Below are 19,586 nucleotides of genomic sequence, written 5' to 3' on the forward strand. Positions count from 1 at the left end.
AGAGAGAAAGGGACACACACATGCACACAGAGAAGGAGACACAGAAAAGACATTGAGAGAGGGAGAAAAAAAAAGACACACCGGGAAAGAGAAACATGCCTACATACAAAGAGGCAGAGGAGACTGAATGACTGTGACAGAGATGGACGGAGCCACATTCAGAGAAAGAAACACACAGAGAAGGAGATCCTCAGAGAAAGAGACACAGGAAGGAAGATACTTGAAGAGGGAAACACATAGAGGCACAGACACACACCTGGAGGTGCACAGAAAGAGAAGCATACACAGAGACTCAGAGAAAGAGAAATACCACAGTAAGAGAGACTTGGTGAGAAAGAGACAGATGTATAGTGAGGGAGAGAGAAAAAAAAGAGACACACTGAGAGTGATAGAGACACAGGCATGAGGACGAATACAGAGAAAGAGACATACATACAGACAAGGGACATATATAGTGAAAGAGACAAGATATGTCTCTTTCAGACATATAGTGAAAAAGACAAGAGATATATATATATATCTTTTCACAAAGAGAGAGAGAAATGCCAGAATGAAAAAGAAAAATCTACCAGAGAAAGAGACACACATAAAGTAAGGAGAGAGACTAGAGAGAATGAGGGACAGACATGTATATATGCAGACAGAGTAGAAAGACATAGATCAGAAGACACATACACTGAAAAATAGACTAAGACACATATCTGAGACAGAGAAGAAGATACTCACAGGTATGCACATGTGGAGGAACACAGCCTGAGAGGCAGAGAACAGTCAGAGACAGATACAATTTGAAAGACAGTCTGAAGACAGAGACAGACTGAGAGATGGCCTGAAAAACAAATGGAAGGAAGGAAGGAAGGAAGGATGGATGGATGGATGGATGGATAGATGGATGGATGGATAGGTGGATGGGTAGATAGATGGATGGACAGACAGACAGATAAAAGCAGCACACATAAAGGAAGGGGCGAGAGATATTTAAGATCTATTACGGTAAAATGTTGAAAATTTGGAATCCTTGGGAAATGATTCTTTCTGAATGTGATATTACATATATTTGAAAACTTAAACCTTTATGTACATCTTTTAAAATTTCCTCTTATATTATAATTTTAAAAATAGGATTCTTATTAAAACACTGTATGCATCTCTTCCTTTTTTGGTTCCCCTTCCCCCAACGGGGCTCCTGTTCAGCATAGTCCAGCCACATTTTTATCCTTTTTGAAGGTTAAAGTCCATGTTTGAGGACCATTCTATAATCATTGTACTGAATAAGTTAGCAATTATATATTCTTTTGAGGGATAGAAAGATCTGAGTGCCTTGTTCTGATTTCTGCATTTTGTTTTTGATATTTATACTGTTACAAATTTTCCTGCTGTTTGTACCCACCATTAGTAATTTCCCTTTTTATTTGTCACACTAGGCTGCTTATTATGAGTTTAGAATCCAGACAGCTGATTTAATTCTATGTAAAACAATAATATATAATATCTGGGTAAGATAGTTAAAAGTTTTTTGTGCAAAGTTAATAGTGCAGGTACTATGTGACACTTAATTTTGGTGTGCTCTCTATATTCAAATTGTGGATAAGAATGTATTGGTATGAAGTTAGGAGCTAATTTGTTATAGCTATGTTTATTCATTTATTTGAGTAACTAAGTAGATACTCTTAACAGCTCAAAAACATTTTACTCAATTTATGTAAAAAGAAAAAAGAAGCAAATAATGATGCATTTGTTGTGTTTCTCATTCACACATCGTATTGCTGTAAGAGTCATGTTAAAATTAGAGACCAAACAATCTTTAAGGAGTGAAAGGAGTTATTTTTAATATATCTAAAGAGAGAGAGACTGTAGAGGGAGTACTGCTGATAAATGTCCAATAATCAGGAAGGATGTCAAGGAAGGAGCTGATGAAGCTCTGGGATACTTACGAAAAGGAAAGTTTTATGGTTGAAGATACAGATGCATAGACAGTTTACAGTAGGCACAGGCTACAGCAGACATGACTGATACAGCATTAAGAAAATCTACATTTTTACAGGCGTTTTTTGACATTGGAAAGAGGAATAAGACATTCCCATTTATAAGGATCTGTTACTAAACATTATTAGGAAAAAGGTCAGATGCGGTGGCTTATGCCTGTATTCCCAGCACTTTGGGAGGCCAAGGCAGGTGGGTCACTTGAAATCAGGAGTTCGAGACCAGCCTGATCAACATGGCGAAATCCTGTCTCTACTAAAAATACAAAATTTAGCTGGGTATGGTGGCGCACACCTGTAATCCCAGCTACTTGGGAGTCTGAGGCAGGAGAATCACTTGAACTCCAGTGGCAGAGGTTGAAGTGAGCAGAGATCATGCCATCACACTCCAGCCTGGGCAACAGAGGGAGACTCTGTCTCAATAAATAAATAAATAATATTAGGAAATAAAATTAAACATAAATATTTTAACTTTTGAGTCTTGTGATAACAGATATGTTTAAACAGTAAAATCTCACATCGTCATCTCCCTGATGGCAGGGTTCATGGGATTTATCTTAAATCACAGATTGCTTCAAAGCTCTATCTTACATAAATGTTCCTAGTCAGTTCCTTTGAATAGTTATTTTATTTAGTATAATTTTACTAATTAAAAAAAATTGAGTTAATTAAAACTCGTATTACACAGATATGGCTTTATTTCATCTTACAAATTTCATTATAAAGAGTGCTGAAGTGGCCATTCTTTTCCTAGCTTTACTGTAGAAACACTTCTGAAATATTTTAAGTCAAAGAGCTGATAAGATTGATAATGTAACATATATAACTGTTTATGTTTTTCTTTGTTTTTGTCATTGTAGACATTTTGGAAAATGGAAAGCTGAGGTTGGTAGGTGGGCTGGGTGATGATATCTACAAAATAAACCCAAGTTCTTTTTTTTTTTTTTAAAAAAAACAGTCTCACTCTGTCATCCTTGCTGGAATGCAGTGGTATGATCATGGCCCAGTGTAACCTTGAATTCCTGGGCTCAAACAGTCCTCCTTCCTCAGCCTTCTGAGTAGCTTGGACTACAGGCATGAGTCACTGCACCTGGATAATTTTTTTTTTTTTAATGGTTTGTAGAGGTAGGGGGTCTCACTATGTTGTCCAGGCTGGTCCCAAACTCCTAGTACTCGAGCAATTCTCCTGCCTCAGACTCCCAGAGCACTGGGATGACAGGCAAAAACAACTGTATCTAGCCCCCACGTTTCTTTTAAGTAGTTGAAAAAACAGTCCTGAATGAATCTAGTTTGTAAGTTGACAAAAACAATGTGTGTGTGAATAAACATATATTCCCAGCAAAAAATGTGTTACCATCTTCAGGCCTTTTAAGGGGTAAGTGATATTTTGCCTTTTTGTGAAAACTTCTATTTAAGGGTTCTCTTTTGAAAAAAAAAAAGAAAAAAATGAAATGTCATAATCAAAGGAGTTTATACCATCTGAAATAATGAGTTGTTGTTATATTATTGGTTGTTTAGCCCTGTTTTGTATTTACTTATATACATAACTATAAGAAAAAAGACATAGGGATCATAAATCTCATATGAATAATTATTTGGAATACTGTTATAAATTCCTGATCATTTCTTAAATGAATGTTGGGATTTTTATTAGCAGATACATGGTCTAGTTATTTTATAGCATGCAGCAATTCTTTGCAAACAGTTTACATATTATTTACAGGTAAATATGTCTGCCCTAAGTATACATACTTGCAATTATGTAGGTAAAAATGAGGTCTGGATACCAGTTAAATTTAGAAAATTGTGAAACTCATTTAAATTTAGAACCTTTAGGGGTCAGTGTTCCCTAAGAAAGGTTACAAAAGGTTACTGTGCCTACCAAAATTAAATATTAAATCTGCTATGTTTTAAATATATGTATGTATATTTTACCAATTTAAGGTAAGAAATGATGAGAATTATACCTTGAAGAAGCTTTTGACCAAAACCTTTCAATTTAATGGCTTTGTTCAATATTGTTTTTAGGATTATTATTTGTGGGGATCATCATATGTAATATGTGTTTTACACACAAAGTAGTTATTTTTACTTATGTATTATCTAAATTTAGATCTAGATTACATATTTTAATTAATCTTTAAGCTTAAAAAATGATCATGATTCTAAGTCAGGAATCATTGTGCTTATTTGAAATAAGGTGAAAAAACACTTCTAGAACTGCTGTGTAAATAGAATTCTTACATTTTTAAGTTTATTGGATGCTAATAAATATTTAAAAATTTTTTATCTTACTGAATTTAAGTTAAAAAAGTTGTCATCTTTATTTTAGAATTGAACTAGCAAGTATCATTTGTATCCATGATTCTTACAGTTTTCCTATAAAGCACAGTAACACAAATTTTTTTTAAATAAATGAAACTTAACGAAAGGTAACTTGCAAGTGGTTAGTTTCTTGTTTAGTTAGAATGTTTATTTGTCCTTGGCGTTTTGAACCTGTGTGCCATCATCAACCTCTTGTATTATTGATTCATTTATCTTTCCTTCTGTTCACAAAGTACATGTTCTTTTTTACCTTTTATCCGTCTGCAATTCTGTAATTGAATTATAACTAAAACTATTGCATGATTTGCAAACAAATTGTAAGTGTAGACACTGAAGAACCACTGTAGGAAAACATTATTGATGCTTTTAAATGTTGTTGATCATTATGACTAAAATATGATTGTAGAATCTCATATCACTTTCTTAAACTATTTTATGTTTAAGGCAGAGAAGAAGGAAATGACAAATTGCTTAAACTGGACATTCATTGCTACTAGCAAGATAAGCTGGTAAAAAAAAAAAAAAGCTATTTCCTAGACATTATGATTATATACCCCTTGAAATTAAAGGTTTTGAAAATGTCTACACTAATCATTCTGTATTCAATTACAGGAATTAAATTTTATTAATAATTGGCTTTCTAGTAAGTAATGGTATATTTTTCATGAAGAAGACATGTAATTAGTGGTTTTAGCTTATTGCCTATATTTTAAAGCAGAAAGAAGATTGTGTTGGAAAACCAATACATTTAGTAATGTCAGTAAAATGTTATGGTGGAAAGAACACAGATTTGGAGCTAAACATAAGTTTCAATTTTTACATCTTTCACTTAACTACCTACTTGGATTTGGGTACAAGTTTCATAAATCTTTGTAAGCTTGAGTTTTCTTTTATACGAAATAGAGAGATAATCTATTTAGGAGCATTGCGAAGATTAGGAATGTTACATGTAAAGTCCCTACTACAATGCCTGAAGCAGGAAATGAATTTATTTAATCTGTATTTCAGTTACCAGAGCAATTATTTCCACCAATGTGATGGTGGTAGGTTACAGATGGTAAATAAAAATAAAAATAAAAGGTGGTTGACAAATTTAGAGGACTTTTAAGTAAACCGTGGTGATTGTCTTTCTTATTCCTTCTAGCTATGGAAGGTACATTCTACTGAGTTTCGAGAGTATTAAGAATCCTTGATAACAGTATTTGAAATGATTATTATAGTATTATAAAAAATCTGTTTTCTTCTAATACAATGTTCAGAATATCACTGGAACTTTAATTTTTCAAAATGGTATGCTTATAGTTAGTATATTTGATATACTAACATATATAATTAATAATATTCATTTAGAATAAAATCTATTTTTGTCTGTATTGAAATTCCAGTTGCAATAAAAATCTCCAGATTAGTGGCATCACAGAGTATTTTCATATGCCTTTTCCTTTTGGCAAGTGTGGATTTAAAGTTGCATTTTAAAAATTTTCCCTGTGCCATTGGGGGTTAAAAGAAGAACATGTCTGAGGTCTGATTAAATTTACTACTTATCTCCATAGGACCTAGCTTAATAGAGTGCTAGTAGCTTCTCACACATGACCATCTAGAATATTTGAGAGAGTGGTTTTAGGAATACTGGCAGCTGGCCAGCAAGGATTGATTCATTTCCTGAGGTGATGCTGAGGCTACTCTTAGAAGAATGATTGAAGTTATAGTCTTTTATTTTAAAAAATTTCCTTTAATATAAATAAATTTATTAAATACAATTCTGGAATTTTTAATTTTTTAAGCTTGATATGAATGATTCTGTTAATACTCTTGGACTGAGTAGAAAAATGGAATGAAAAAACAAAAAATGTTTACAAGGGCAACTTAGTTTTCTAACTGGCCATGACATTTGTTGTGAACCCTTTTAAGATTCATAATTTCTAATATGAATACTTCATGTTGGCGAGTTTATGCCACAAATTATTTTTTAAATTATATTTTGGCAGTTTAAAAAATAGACTTTATCTTTCAGAATAGTTTTAGATTTACAGTAAAATTGAGTTGAAAGTACAGGGTGTTCCCATACATCCCCTACCCCAACAAACATCCAACCTCCCTCTCTGCCAATTCTCTACCACAGTTGTACATTTGTTACAACCAGTGAGCTAATCAATACATTCTTAATAGGGGAAAAGTTTGTGAGCTAAAAGGATTTCTTCTTTCTCTTTATTTCTTTCTCTTTTTCTTTCTGTTTTTACTAAATTTATAATGTTTTAAATCAGTTCACACTGTACTCTTCATGTGCAATTCTTACATCTTTGGTTCCTCCATTTTATAGAAATAATCATTTCTAGGAAGAATGAGCATGAAAAGTGGCAAATTTCCCTTTTAGTAGGACCTTTTCTCCCACGTTTCTATTCTGTTGGTGTGATCCTCTTTGTAGAACTTGTGACTCTATTTCTTTGGGTTAAGGAAATACAAACTCTACTTTTAATATGCAGATTCTTTTACATTTATTTGTGGTCATGAAAACAAGATTTTTTTTTCTTTGAAATAGAAAACAATGACTTGATTTTGTCAAAAGATTTTTGCTTTGTTTTAAATTCTCCATCATTAAGACTCTGAACAAATCTTTGCTAAAAATCCGAATTTATTTCTGGTTATGGCCTTTCATGCCAGAACACCTCTTATAACACATATTTACAGCATGCACCTTAATGTAATATTCCTGAATCTTTAATTTTCTACACATGAGAATTTCAGCTTGTCATATTTCAGATGACTGTGTGGCCTCTGTAGTACGACTAATATAAAGATCTGAGTGTGCATTGGCATTTGGTTGATTTAGGAGAACTGGATCAATATACATTGGTATGTAGACTGAATTGAAGGCCCTTTAGAGGGTTGTTCCAGGCTGGCTGTAGGGTAGGACTGATGTGACTTCCTGGACTTAAAGGTATTTTAAATACAGTTTTAAAAAGTTTCTTAAGTGATAAAATTATATATTTTAGTGTACATTTACTTACTACTCTTTGGTTGTAAATACATTTGTAGTAGTAGAATAAAAATCTTTTGGAAGAGTTCACCAAATACTCCAACTTTTAGTGTTTTGGTTTTATTCGAATCAAAACAACCTGTCATGTAGGACGTTATTATCTTTTTGGGAGAATTTCAGATACAGTTTTTCTTTGTGTTCTGCTTATTTCAGGGAATATGAAAAAGCAAACTTAGAGCAAGTCAGGCTTCAAAATTTTGAAATTAAGTAGATTATAGTGTAAATGATTGAATTAAAAATATTCTTATCTGTAGCTTTTGGATGAAATAGATAATACTTTGCCATATGGTAAAATTGTTTTTGAAAAGATGCAAACTAAAAAGTAATTATGTAAAAAAATTGTGTTTGAACTTCTATGTTTATTTTTTGACAGATTCTAGTTTTTACATACAACCATTTAGTATTATAATATTAGGGTGCTGATGTGTGAACAGTACAAACGGATGGATTTGTATTGATAAAATTATACTCGTGTAGAAACAATGTTTTTGCTACTCAGTATTTTTAAAATTAACAATTAAGTGCTCCTTTTAAATACAGTTTTGCTGTCTGTACCAAGATAATTTGATACACTAAAATTAATACAGTTAACAAACACTGTTCATTGATTTGAACAGTTTTAATATAGAAATATGATCACATTCAAGCACAAGATACCGTTATTTCTTTCTTTATTTAATGTTCTCTCCACTCCAGAAAATTCCAGATTTTCAGATTAGTATTAATCCCTAGCAGATTAGGGTAGGTATGGTTCATTTAGCATTAGTTTCCTTGAACCAACAACAAGTTTTGGAAGAAAGAAATATGATAAGGGAAGACAGAACAAATATGTAGTCCTTAAGGTTTCAGGCCTGTGTCCAAACGCTAAGATTGGGAATATGGAGTATGGATATTCTGTGTCCTTTCCATTAATTATTATAAAAGTGGAAAGAAGTTATAATTTGAAAGAATTTCTATTGTAAGTAGATCAGATTATTTTTAAATGTTTATCAAAAAACCAAATGTTACAAAATTTGGAGTCACTGAAGCTGTTTTACTCAATTGTTTTTAAGAGTTTAAAGTTAAAAAAAAGTAATGATTACAGTTCAGCAAACCTGTTTCCTTTTGGAAAACTTCATTCTTATATTTTATAATCAACCAGTATAGAGATAAGATTAGGACAAGGCTGCACTAGTCCAGGTAAGAAGAAGAATGACAGAAAATTTTTTTCATTAAAAAAGCTGTCTTTGATCTCTTGAGAATGCAGTAGAAACTAGCATCAGAGACTTCCTCTGCATTTTTAATAGGACTTTTGCTTTCCATGATGTTCTATATTGACCCTTTATTATCTTTTTAAAAAAAGTCTCTGCCTTTCCCCCAAGTCATTTGAAACGAACACATTACCAAAAAACAAATTTACTTTTCTGAGGCTTAATTTTTTTGTTTCAAGTACTTAATGCTTTTTTGAAAAGTTTAAAATGCTAACTCTAACAAGGGGCTGATTATGCTGTAGTGTAACTAACAAGGCACTAGTTTAGCAGTTACAGTTGATTAATGAAATAGCAGTCTTACCTTTTCCTTTTATGTTTTTCTTTTTGTTTTTTGGGTTTTTTGGTTTTGTTTTGTGTGTGTGTGTGTGTGTGTGTGTGTGTATTTTTGAGAAACAAGTGGGGAATTTGAATAAAATATATCATTTGCATAGAAAGTTATGTAATGATGCCATATAGAGTATAATGATTTCCTAAAACCTTGTATTTAAAGTAACCTGAATTACAATGAGAGATAAACAGAATATTTACCCATCCCTTATGAGCTGCTGCTGATATGTAAATTTATTCTTCTACTTTGCACAAATATACTTTTGAGCTACTGCTTAAACACTTTGAGGTCCTTAGTCAAACAGTTTTAATGATGCCTCCAATATTATGAAAGTGTGACATTTGATGAATGTCTCATATAGTTTTGATATCTGGGCACATGTCAACAAAAAAAAATTGAGCATTGGTTTGTCATGCAACACCTAGATAATTTATAATTTTACTGTTTATATCCATCTTGACATTTTTTATCTGCCAAAGGCAGGTTTCATTTGGAATCTTAATCTGAGATTTATTTGGTGGATCTGGAAATCATAGCTAGGGTTCCCACAGGAAATGGTCCATCTACCAACAGATTAAATGGCAGTCCTGCAGTTGTTAGGGGAGCTCTGCATTTAACACACATGCATACTCATTCAGTCAGCGCTGTGGAGAAAAATTAAAGTAGTAACCCAGGTTTAGGAACAATGTAGCTAAAAAGTCCCATATTTGCTGAATGACAAAGGGTTATATAGCAGCATTTCATTTTATTATTCGTGCTTGAATTTCTTGTTTGCTTTGTTGAGTCTGCTGACGAATACTAATAAATGCCTGCAACAATCCAGACGAGAGATGCCTGGCAACAAAGCTATGCAGTGGACCTCCCTGATCTTCTCCAGTTCACAACCTGACCTTTTGAAAAATTGGCTGGGCTAAGCTGCAGAATTTGGGTGTAATGGTTATTGTTAACTCCAGCTTTAGGATTTATTAATTTGTGTGATCAAGACTTACCTATACTTCAAAGTTTCAAAAGACCAAACACAATCATCCATCCATTAGAACTAACACTGTGTTTCAGTGATTCCCGCTTAGTATCTGACTGGTGATTCTTCTATTTTGTTTTCCAAGTCTAAATATATTCTTAAACAAAATGAGTGGCACATATAAAGAAAGTTTGTTTTTTCCTCTTTATGTTTATTATTGGAAAATTTATCTTTTATAAATTATTTATGAAATTGTTGAATTCACAATTGGTATATCTTCATTCTTAACAAAAAATACATAATTATTAAACCTATTTTATGGCAGTTGTAGAAATTTAAGACTTTCCCAGTTCACTCATGTTTGTAATTAACTTATACACATTATTGTAATAATAATAAAATTTGAGAAAGGCCGAAAAGGTTACACATATATTACAAATAGCCAAATAGCTCATATCACTGGGGAAAAACAACAACAAAAAGAGTTATGTTAGTTAATCGAATTTTAGGGTAGTTTTCACAATCATTTCAGCCTCAATAATATTTGCAGTGTTTATAATATTTGTAATAGAAGTTGTACAAACCCTTAATTTATGTGATTTATAAGTTATATAGCCTAAGCTGTAGGATATTACACTATTATATTGTCCTCATTGCCTTCATGTGGTGAAGGATGTTGAAATTTAAAAGCTTAAACATATGATAGAATTTCACAAAATATTTATGTACTTTAAAGAGTTCATACATAGAAATTGGAACTTTTCCTCGATAGAATGAATATTGATTCATTCATGACCATTTCAGACTTGGTGAAACAAACAAAAACTTTAAAAAAATTGATGTAGTATCACAGCTTTAAATAGCTGTTTTATCTGAAAAAATAAAATAAAATAAAATTTTAGTAAAAGAATTTTCATGAATAGCCAATAGATAGTTTGAAACATGGTACATCAAGTCATTGAATTGTTGTATCTAAGGTAAAATAATCTCACCACTTCTTTTTGGCATGTATGTTTATCTAAATATAACCATGTGTAGTAGTATAAAGAATGCAGTTTATTTTGTATGTCCAACTCTAATGTCCAAATGAATGAGTTGTGTGATATTGACAGATTTAGTGATTTTCTGGTTTTTCAACCTTAGTAAAAGCTTATTTCAGTATCTTATAGCTACACGTAGCCTTCACCATTCAATATGTTTTTGACTTCTCCTCAGTATGTATACAATATACCTTATTAAGAATTACATATGCACTGAGGACAGTGGCTTACACCTATAATCCCAGCACTTTGGGAGGCTGAGATCACTTGAGCCCAGGAGTTCGAGACCAGCCTGGGCAGCATAGGGAGACCCTGTCTCTACAAATAATAAAAACAAATTAGCCATGTGTGGTGGCACGTGCCTGTGATCTTAGCTACTCTGGAGGCTGAGGCTAGAGGATCGCTTGAGCCTGGGAGGTTGAGGCTGTAGTGAGCCATGATGGTGCCACCTCACTCTAGTCTGGGTGACAGAGTGAGACCTTGTCTTGAAAAAAGTAAAATAAAAAATTACTGTCTGCGCTTTCCAATATGGTAGCTATGGGCACCATGTGGCTATTGAGCACTTAAAATCTGGCTAGTCCAAACTGAGATTTGATGTAATTATAGTACAAAAAAGAATGTAAAATTTCTCAAAGCAATTTTTAAATATTACATGTTGAAATGGTCATACTTGAGAAATATAATATTACGTGTTATTGTTTGATACGCTTATTAGAAAATTAAAAATTGTATAAGCAATTTGAACAATATATCTTTTGGATAGTGCTGATCTATATGATTGAACATATCACTGGGACTACCCACATTCTGCCACCAACCTTTTCTTTACTTGTTTGCAAGAGTTATTCGTATCATCTGCCTCCCTCGTTCTTTGTCATTTCCCCTGAGAGCAGATAGAGTTTTTAATTTACCTTTACATCCTACACAGCACCTGGCACTGTGTTGGTTCTTAATAAGTGTTGAATAAAGTACTCATTTTCAATGCTTATTTGCTCTCCATATATTCTTTAGCTGATTTTCTAATTCAGTATTTCTGGCCAGATGCATTAGCTCACACCTGTAACCCCAGCACTTTGGGAGGCTGAGGTGGGAGGATTGCTTGAGCTCAGGAGTTGAAGACCAGTCTGGGCAACATAGTGAGATCTCATCTCAAAAAAAAAAAAAAAAGGAAACCTAATTTAGTATCTCCTTTCATTGATTCATTTCATTTCATCGAATGAAAGCCCTAATATATTCACTGTTTTGTTCCAGTATGTTTTAGGAAGATGAGTATATTAGGGAGCTTACAGTCTAGAAAGGGAAATACACATAGATGAGAAGGCCGTGAACTGTAGAAACTACATCTGTGTAACTATTCTTCTATAATGTGGTTGGACATAGTTGCTAATGTAATGTGGTTGAACACATTATAGAAGAATAATTACATAGTTGTGGTAGGTGATTAACTTGGTGATGATACTGAAAAACAGATGAAAGAAAGATTCTCTTATAATTTCATTTATGCTGTGTGTAGAAACAATCTAAAAGTATGTTGGCAAGTTTGTTTAAAGCAGATAGAGGGTATAAATTATGTAGACCAATGAAAGTAAAATTATGGCTTTATTTTATGACTGTTGAAGCCAAAATACAAATTTAAAGAGCCCTGAGAGAGCTGGTATACGGTATTCATGTAAAAAGTTTCCATTTTTTAAGCTAAGTTACCTAGTTTCCTGTGACTCCAAAATTAGATTCTCAGGAAGATAGGAGCCTGTGATCTACCAGCTGTGATCCTGATTGTAATTAATATCACATGCCAATATAATGAATGATCAAATTATGTTATAGAAGTATGTCATTTAAATTTCTTGTTTTCCTGCCATGGGGTTGAATTTGCTGTTAATTTTCTTTCTTTGACAGTGAATTTTCTCTCAGAATCTTTCCTGAATGTCAAGATTTCTAAATTTCAAAGTTGTTATTACTTCTGTAATGTATTAGTTTTATAATCTGATACAAACTTTATTAAACCATTATGTATTAATCACAAGTTTTAACCATCTTAAGTATTTTCTCTTTGTGTTTATGTTTGTCATTGAATTAGGTGGCGTTCTAGTTATTTTTCATTTCCATGTCTTCTGATATTTTAAAAGAATTATATACAGTTGTTTACAGGATAACATTATTTGGGCCCAAAGAAAAGAGAAAAGTAAAAAAGTAAAGTATTAGATACATTAGTATTTCTGAGAGATTTTTTCCCCATAGTTGCTAACATTTCCTGAAAGAAAAAGTAAATGTTTAGATAACAACTTGGTTGATTAGGTCAGCTGTACTGATTTTAGCTGTGCAACTATATGCTGACTATTGATCATCAAATAAATTTGTTCAGGAAATTGAGAAAATTTAAAATGTGAAAACTAGAATAATACCTAGGAAAATAGATACCTTTCTTGCTTTTCTTAATATTTGAGAGAAATTAAAGACATAAATTTGAATTGTAAGTTTGAATATTGTCCCAAGATGGTGATGTTATCTCACGGAAAGGTAGGAGAAATCAAAATAGAGAAAGTAGCTTTTAGCAAAGCAGATTCTAAAGATAATAGTCACTAATATTTATTGTATATTTTATGCCAACACTTTTCTAAAAGATTTATGTAACTTAGTTTAATTCTCTTAACATTTTTTTGAGGTAGATGCTATCATTTGTAATCTTTGCTGCTAGGGAAATTGATGAAAGGTTAAATATTTTGCTAAAGGTTGTACAGCTATATTATGGAGCCAGAATTCAAACCTTGTCTTCAGAATCCTGTGGTTCTGCTTGGAAGGTCTAAGTGTATCAGTGGTGTAGTGATTAGACCAGTTGGATGGTCTAAACTTTTATCTTGTACCACATATTAGGCAAATCTACTGTAATGTGACAGAGGTTTCTGATAATGTTATGTATGGGGAAAAACACATATAATATACATCTGTGTTCCCTAGATGTTGTGGGGGAGCACATATAATATGCATCTGTGTGGAAAGCTAACCCTGTATTCCACAGAAAAGGGAAACATAGTTGGAAATATTTAGTAATGGAAATAAATATTATTTGTACACACTGAGAGAAAGAGAGTATATACTATGTTTAAATTACTTAAGGAATTGGTAGAAGTCATTGGGAGCAATCACTAGTCGACATTGTTCTGATTATTTCAAAACTAATGTTCATTAAAAAAAAAAGTTTTTACTCATTGTAAAAAGATATCTTTTTTTGTTATTGTTTTTGTTTTATTTTGTTTTGAGATGGAGTCTCGCTCTGTTGCCCAGGCTGGAGTCAAGTGGCGTGATCTCCCCTCACTGCAAGCTCCGCCCCCCGGGTTCATGCCATTCTCCTGCCTCATGTAGAACTACTATAGAAATTCCATCATCACATCAAATTTGCAGTCTAATAGCAAAAGAAAGTCTTGATATTTTGATGTTTTTATAATATGGCGATGGACCATATAGGAAGGAAAGAAGCGTTAAGCATGAGATTTGGTTCCTTTTATATTTATAAAATCAGATGCTAAGGTATAACCTTCTTTTCTCACCCCCCAAAAGACAGAATTTACAGAAGTGGTGAAGTTGTGTTATCAAGTATCAGAGAACACATTAACAAATTGCCTTTAGTATGTTCATTTTAGATATAAATGCACTAAGTAGCATCTTCATCTTAAGAGGCAGGTGATCCATTTATTTGAATGTATTTGCCCCTAATACTTCTATCCCCTCTTCCTCTTTCCTATCCCTGAGCTCTCAGGTAGCTGGGATGTTGCTATTCTGAGTAACCCCAGTAGGAACCCTAGAGACAATTCTAGCTCAACCACTCTGAAGAAACAGCTCTGTAAACAGTATTGACCCCCCAGGGGACCATCAAATCCGTTTACACAGATACCAGTTGTCACAAACTATTTACAAAGCCAGGCAGAACAGAATTTCCCAGCCTCTAAGAATCCCTATTTGATTCTAGCTACTGCCTTACTTCTATATAGTGGTCATTAAATAATAGTCATTTCTGGCAATGAGTCATGATTTACTGGGTAGCATCAATCTAACTGCGTATAGTGTATGTTAAAAAATGTATAATTGTCTGAAGAATTGAACTCAAATGGAATCTTAAAGCTTTCCTTCCTAGAACAGGCAATGGTGTTGTAATACTGTTAATTTTCCAGACTAAGGAATTGAGGGTTTAACAACAGCATTAGCATTGTGACAGTTAACAATACTGACACCTCCAGGAGCAAGCAATAATTCATTAGATCATGAAAATGGTTCATTGGAAACAGCATGAAAGTCACTAGAGAGATACAGGGTCTTCAAAGCATATAATGCAGCTGGTCTCTGCAGATGTATTAAGTACTAAGATTTTATGCCTAAATGAATAAACTGTCTCTTGCAATAGCAGTAGGTGGCATTTTAGGGTAATACCTAGTAGTAATCCATAATGTTGTTTTCAATTGATAGCAGGATAAGTTTATGTGGTAGTGATAGTATGATACAGTAAATGCAAAAGTTGGGAATTACATTTGGTTTGAAGTGGTCGAATTCTTATGTCTAAATAAAAGAATGTGCCCACAGAAAAGCAAATGAAGAGATTGATAGTAATTATACATTTTTCCCTGTTAACTCTGAGAAAGTCAGACTTCATAACTTTTGAATAATGAAGAAGAGATTGACAGTTTATTCTTTAAGTCCATATAGATAAATGAAGTTGAATAGTATTAATTCGGTTAGTCATAATGTTAGAACAGTTAATGATGACATTAATTAAACACTAAAGTGGATTACTAAAGAGAGTTTCCGTTTCAAACCACATGAAAGAGATAGAGGAATCAACAGGATGGTTTTAGGTTTAAGTTTTCATCTGCCTAAAGATAAGAGTTTGAATCGAAAGTGAGTATCTTTCTGTTTAACATTTATCTTATCTTTTAAATTGACTAATATGCAAAACAGACCAATAGCTTCACTTTATGACATTTTACTGGCTTGTGTTTGTATTTCTGTATGCAGTTCTTTTTCAAGTGATGGGGCAATACAAATAAGCTCAGCTAAAGCTCTTAGTAGCTTCATCTCATTATTGCTTCATAAAGATCCTTCAGAGATGGAGAGTTTAGGGAAAAGAACTGAACTTAGAGTTACTAACTGCTTTCGTCTTCTCTTGGTTGGAAAAGGTACTAATTCAGAAATAAATTTGGGCTATGAATAAGGTAAAGAAAATTAGGCAAAATGCAAGATGATAGAGCATTATCTTAACGTTTGTCTTGAAAAGTCAAAGTGCATCATGCCTGTTACTTACTCACTAATGTTTCAGGAAAAAAAAAAAAATTGTAAGGTCAGGCATGGGGGCTTATGCCTGTAATCCCAATACTTTGGGAGGCAGAGGCAGGAGGATTGCTTGAGCCCAGGAGTTTGAGACCAGCCTGGGCAATGTGGCAAGACCCCATCTCTGAAAAAAAAAAAAGTTAGTGAGGCATGACAACACAGCACACAGCTGTAGTCTCAACTATTTGCGGGGCTGAGTTGGGAAAACTGCTTAAGTCCGGGAGGTCAAGGCTGCAGCGAGCCATGATTGTGCTACTGCACTCCAACGTGGGTGACGGAGCAAGACCCTCTCAAAAAAAAATTGTATTTGTGTAGATACATATAGAAAGAATGGTTAATAAAACAAGCATGATAAAATGTTAATATTTGGGGAGTCTAGGTAAAGGGCATACAGTAATTCTTTGTTTTGCAACTTTTTATGAGACAAATTATTTCAAAATAAAACAGTAAAAATGAAGGATTATCTAATGTCAGTTTTTGTCGGTTTTCTCATTTAGCTTGCTTCTGTAGTCATTGAAATCTTTGACATTTGGCTCTCATTTCTTCTCTCCATTTTCTGCCATTTTTCTGGATGACTTCAATGCCTTCAAAGGTGGTACTTTCAGCACTCTGACTTCTTGATTTTCTCCACTCCAAGTATGTTCACTTTTAGTTTATTTCATCAACTCATTTCCAGATGAGCCATACCCTAGACTTTGTCCTTAATACTGATTTTAGAAATTTTCTTCCTGACTATAACATCTTGTCATTTCAATACAAGAAGTGTCTCTTGGTTTTTCCTAAATTTATTTATTCTCCTCTATATTCCTATTCCTATTCTCTTATTTTTATAGTCTATTAACTTTTTATTTCATCTAACTCTGCCTATTCTTTGGCAGTTTGCTACTTCGCATATCCCTACTTGACCTTTTTTGGAGCAGATGCCTTTGTGAAGTCTTCCTAGAGTCTTCCAGGTGAGCATTAGTATGTCTAGCATATTGTATGTATTTGGCCTCCATAGCCCAAGCATAATCCTTACTATACTGTATTCAGATCATTAGATGAGTTTGCTATCCTCACTGTACTAGAGAGTCTTTGAGTGGAGTGTTTGTTTCTTATTCATCTTTGTTTTCCCAGTACCTACCACAAGGCATATCACACTGTAAGTTTTAAATGAATGATCAGTAAATTAATGAATAAATAAATTAGAGGAGTCAACCTTTTTATACAAATATTTGAATACTAATATAGTGTAATGCAGGATGACAGACAGGAGAGCATTGAGAGGCTTCAGAGGATTTAACATTGATTTCCTGGTACCATACTTGCCAAAATAGTTGGTCAAAAAAACAAGACAAGCAGGAAAATTTTTATAAATCAGCCATGTATATTCTAAAGTAAAATTAAATTCTCAGATTGAGAATCTGAGGTGGGAGGATTGCTTAAACCCAAGAGTTTGAGGACAGCCTACGCAACATTGCAAGATCCTGACTTAAAAAAATTTTTTTTGAATAAATTTTCAGTAGAAGAGTATGGATAGTCTGATTTGCAGAGCAGGCTCCAAATTTCTGATGAGACTTTTGAATTAGAAATCTAAAAGCTTTTACTACTGAACAAAATGAGAAATATGCAGAAATAGAGCCAAGTCACACAGTATGGGTCCTTTAAAAATTTTTAACATTTAAAATTAAATTTTAGAATGAAAGTCTAGAGTGTGTCAGAAATCAATGGATTTATTGTAAGAAAACTTCAAGGGGTTATAATTACTAAGACCCAGGAGGGATCAACAAAGAGCCCTCTTACTGGGAAGCTCTTATTGAGAAGTTTCCACATCTGCTCTAAGTTTGAAGAAGATAATGTGGTCACAAGTTAAATAGTGGTGATTTATCAAGAGTTCAGGGGATCACAAAATTTGACATTAGGTTAAAACCGAAGAAAGAGAACTATAAAACTAGTAAACAAATAGCAAATTTAAATGGCAGGGATAAGGTCAACTAAACACCAGGAGGTAAGGAATAAAAAACTGAAAGGAAAAATAGACTGAATTAGACCTCGAAATATGGTGGTTAGAACTTGGGACAAGGCTGGGCGCGGTGGCTCATGCCTGTCATCCCAGCACTTTGGGAGGCCGAGGCGGGCGGTTCATGAGGTCAGGAGGTCATGACCAGCATTGCCAACATGGTGAAACCCCGTCTCTACTAAAAATACAAAAATTAGCTGGACGTGGTGGCACACATCTGTAATCCCAGCTACTTGGGAGGCTGAGGCAGGAGAATCGCTTGAACCCGGGAGACGGAGGTTTCCGTGAGCTGAGATCGCGCCACTGCACTCCAGCCTGAGTGACAGAGCAAGACTCTGTCTCAAAGAAAAAAACAAAAACAAAAAAACTTGGGACCAGTTGTAGATAATGGTAAATTTGGTCTTGAACAGGCCAAAAAGAGTTGGGACTTAAGAGTCTGAAGCAGTTGTGGGGCTGTCATGGGGACCTGGGGGCTTTTATAGTTGGCAGTGGTCCATGGACCATCATTTTTCCTTTTGAAGAAACATGGCACTTCATAAACTGAAGAAGAATGTGGGGCTTAAGAGTTTTTAAAAAGTATGTCCCTAGGGGCAATTTTTGTTACTTTGATAATGCTTTCAGTAACTATTTCTGATTGTTTTTCATTTGAGTTACTTACAATGTTATGTTAGTGTAAGAAAGCATGGTCTGTTAATAATATAGAGGCTTTCCTTAGTGCCCATTTATAAATATTCTGATTCAGATTTTGAGAGTTTCATTATATTAATGCCGGCCTATTACAGAAAAGTAGCATGGTGACCATCTAATGCAAACCAAGTAAGAATTTTGAACCAAATGTCAAGAATGAACAAGTAATCTTCAGATGTATCTGTTCCTAAAACTGTCTAATTTAATTTAAAACAATATAATGTTGAAATTTCACAGCTGTCTTACGGTGTGTAATTATGATAGCACATTCTCTCTTCTAATTCATTTCTTCAGAGTGATATGAGAGTAATTTACCAAAAACAAATGATACTGATCTAGTTTCCAGCTACCAGTAAGAATAATGTCCAAGATCTGGAGTTCATCACTGGCTATACCTAATTTCAGCATATGTACAAGCTAATGATTTTCTCTTAAAAAATGAATATTTTCATGAGAGGTATTTTATTTATAAGCACCCCCCTTTTTTTTTGAAAAAAATCAAAAACAACTCAGCCTGAGCAACATAGCAAGACCCCATCTTTACAAAACATAAAAATTAGCCAGGCATGGTGGCACGCTCCTCTAATCCCAGCCATTCAGAAGACCAAGGCAAGAGGATTGCTTGAGCTCAGGAGGTCGAGGCTACCGTGAGCCGTGATTG

The 19,586-nt window shown here is 33.6% G+C and overlaps 1 protein-coding gene across 8 annotated transcripts in view; it reads left to right on the top strand.

Moving 5' to 3' along the window:
* MIPOL1 (mirror-image polydactyly 1) overlaps positions 1 to 19,586 on the top strand; it is a 365,168-nt gene that overhangs the window by 51,083 nt on the left and 294,499 nt on the right. For 2 of the 8 annotated variants that reach the window (XM_007986530.3, XM_037983911.2), the window contains exon 4: positions 17,118 to 17,192. The exons of the other annotated variants lie outside the window; for them this stretch is intronic. The gene's annotated coding sequence lies outside the window, so the exon portion shown is untranslated. The remainder of the gene's footprint in view (positions 1 to 17,117; positions 17,193 to 19,586) is intronic. 8 annotated transcript variants of the gene reach the window in all.

This window comes from Chlorocebus sabaeus, chromosome 24, assembly GCF_047675955.1.
Source record: "Chlorocebus sabaeus isolate Y175 chromosome 24, mChlSab1.0.hap1, whole genome shotgun sequence".
Taxonomy (NCBI): domain Eukaryota; kingdom Metazoa; phylum Chordata; class Mammalia; order Primates; family Cercopithecidae; genus Chlorocebus; species Chlorocebus sabaeus.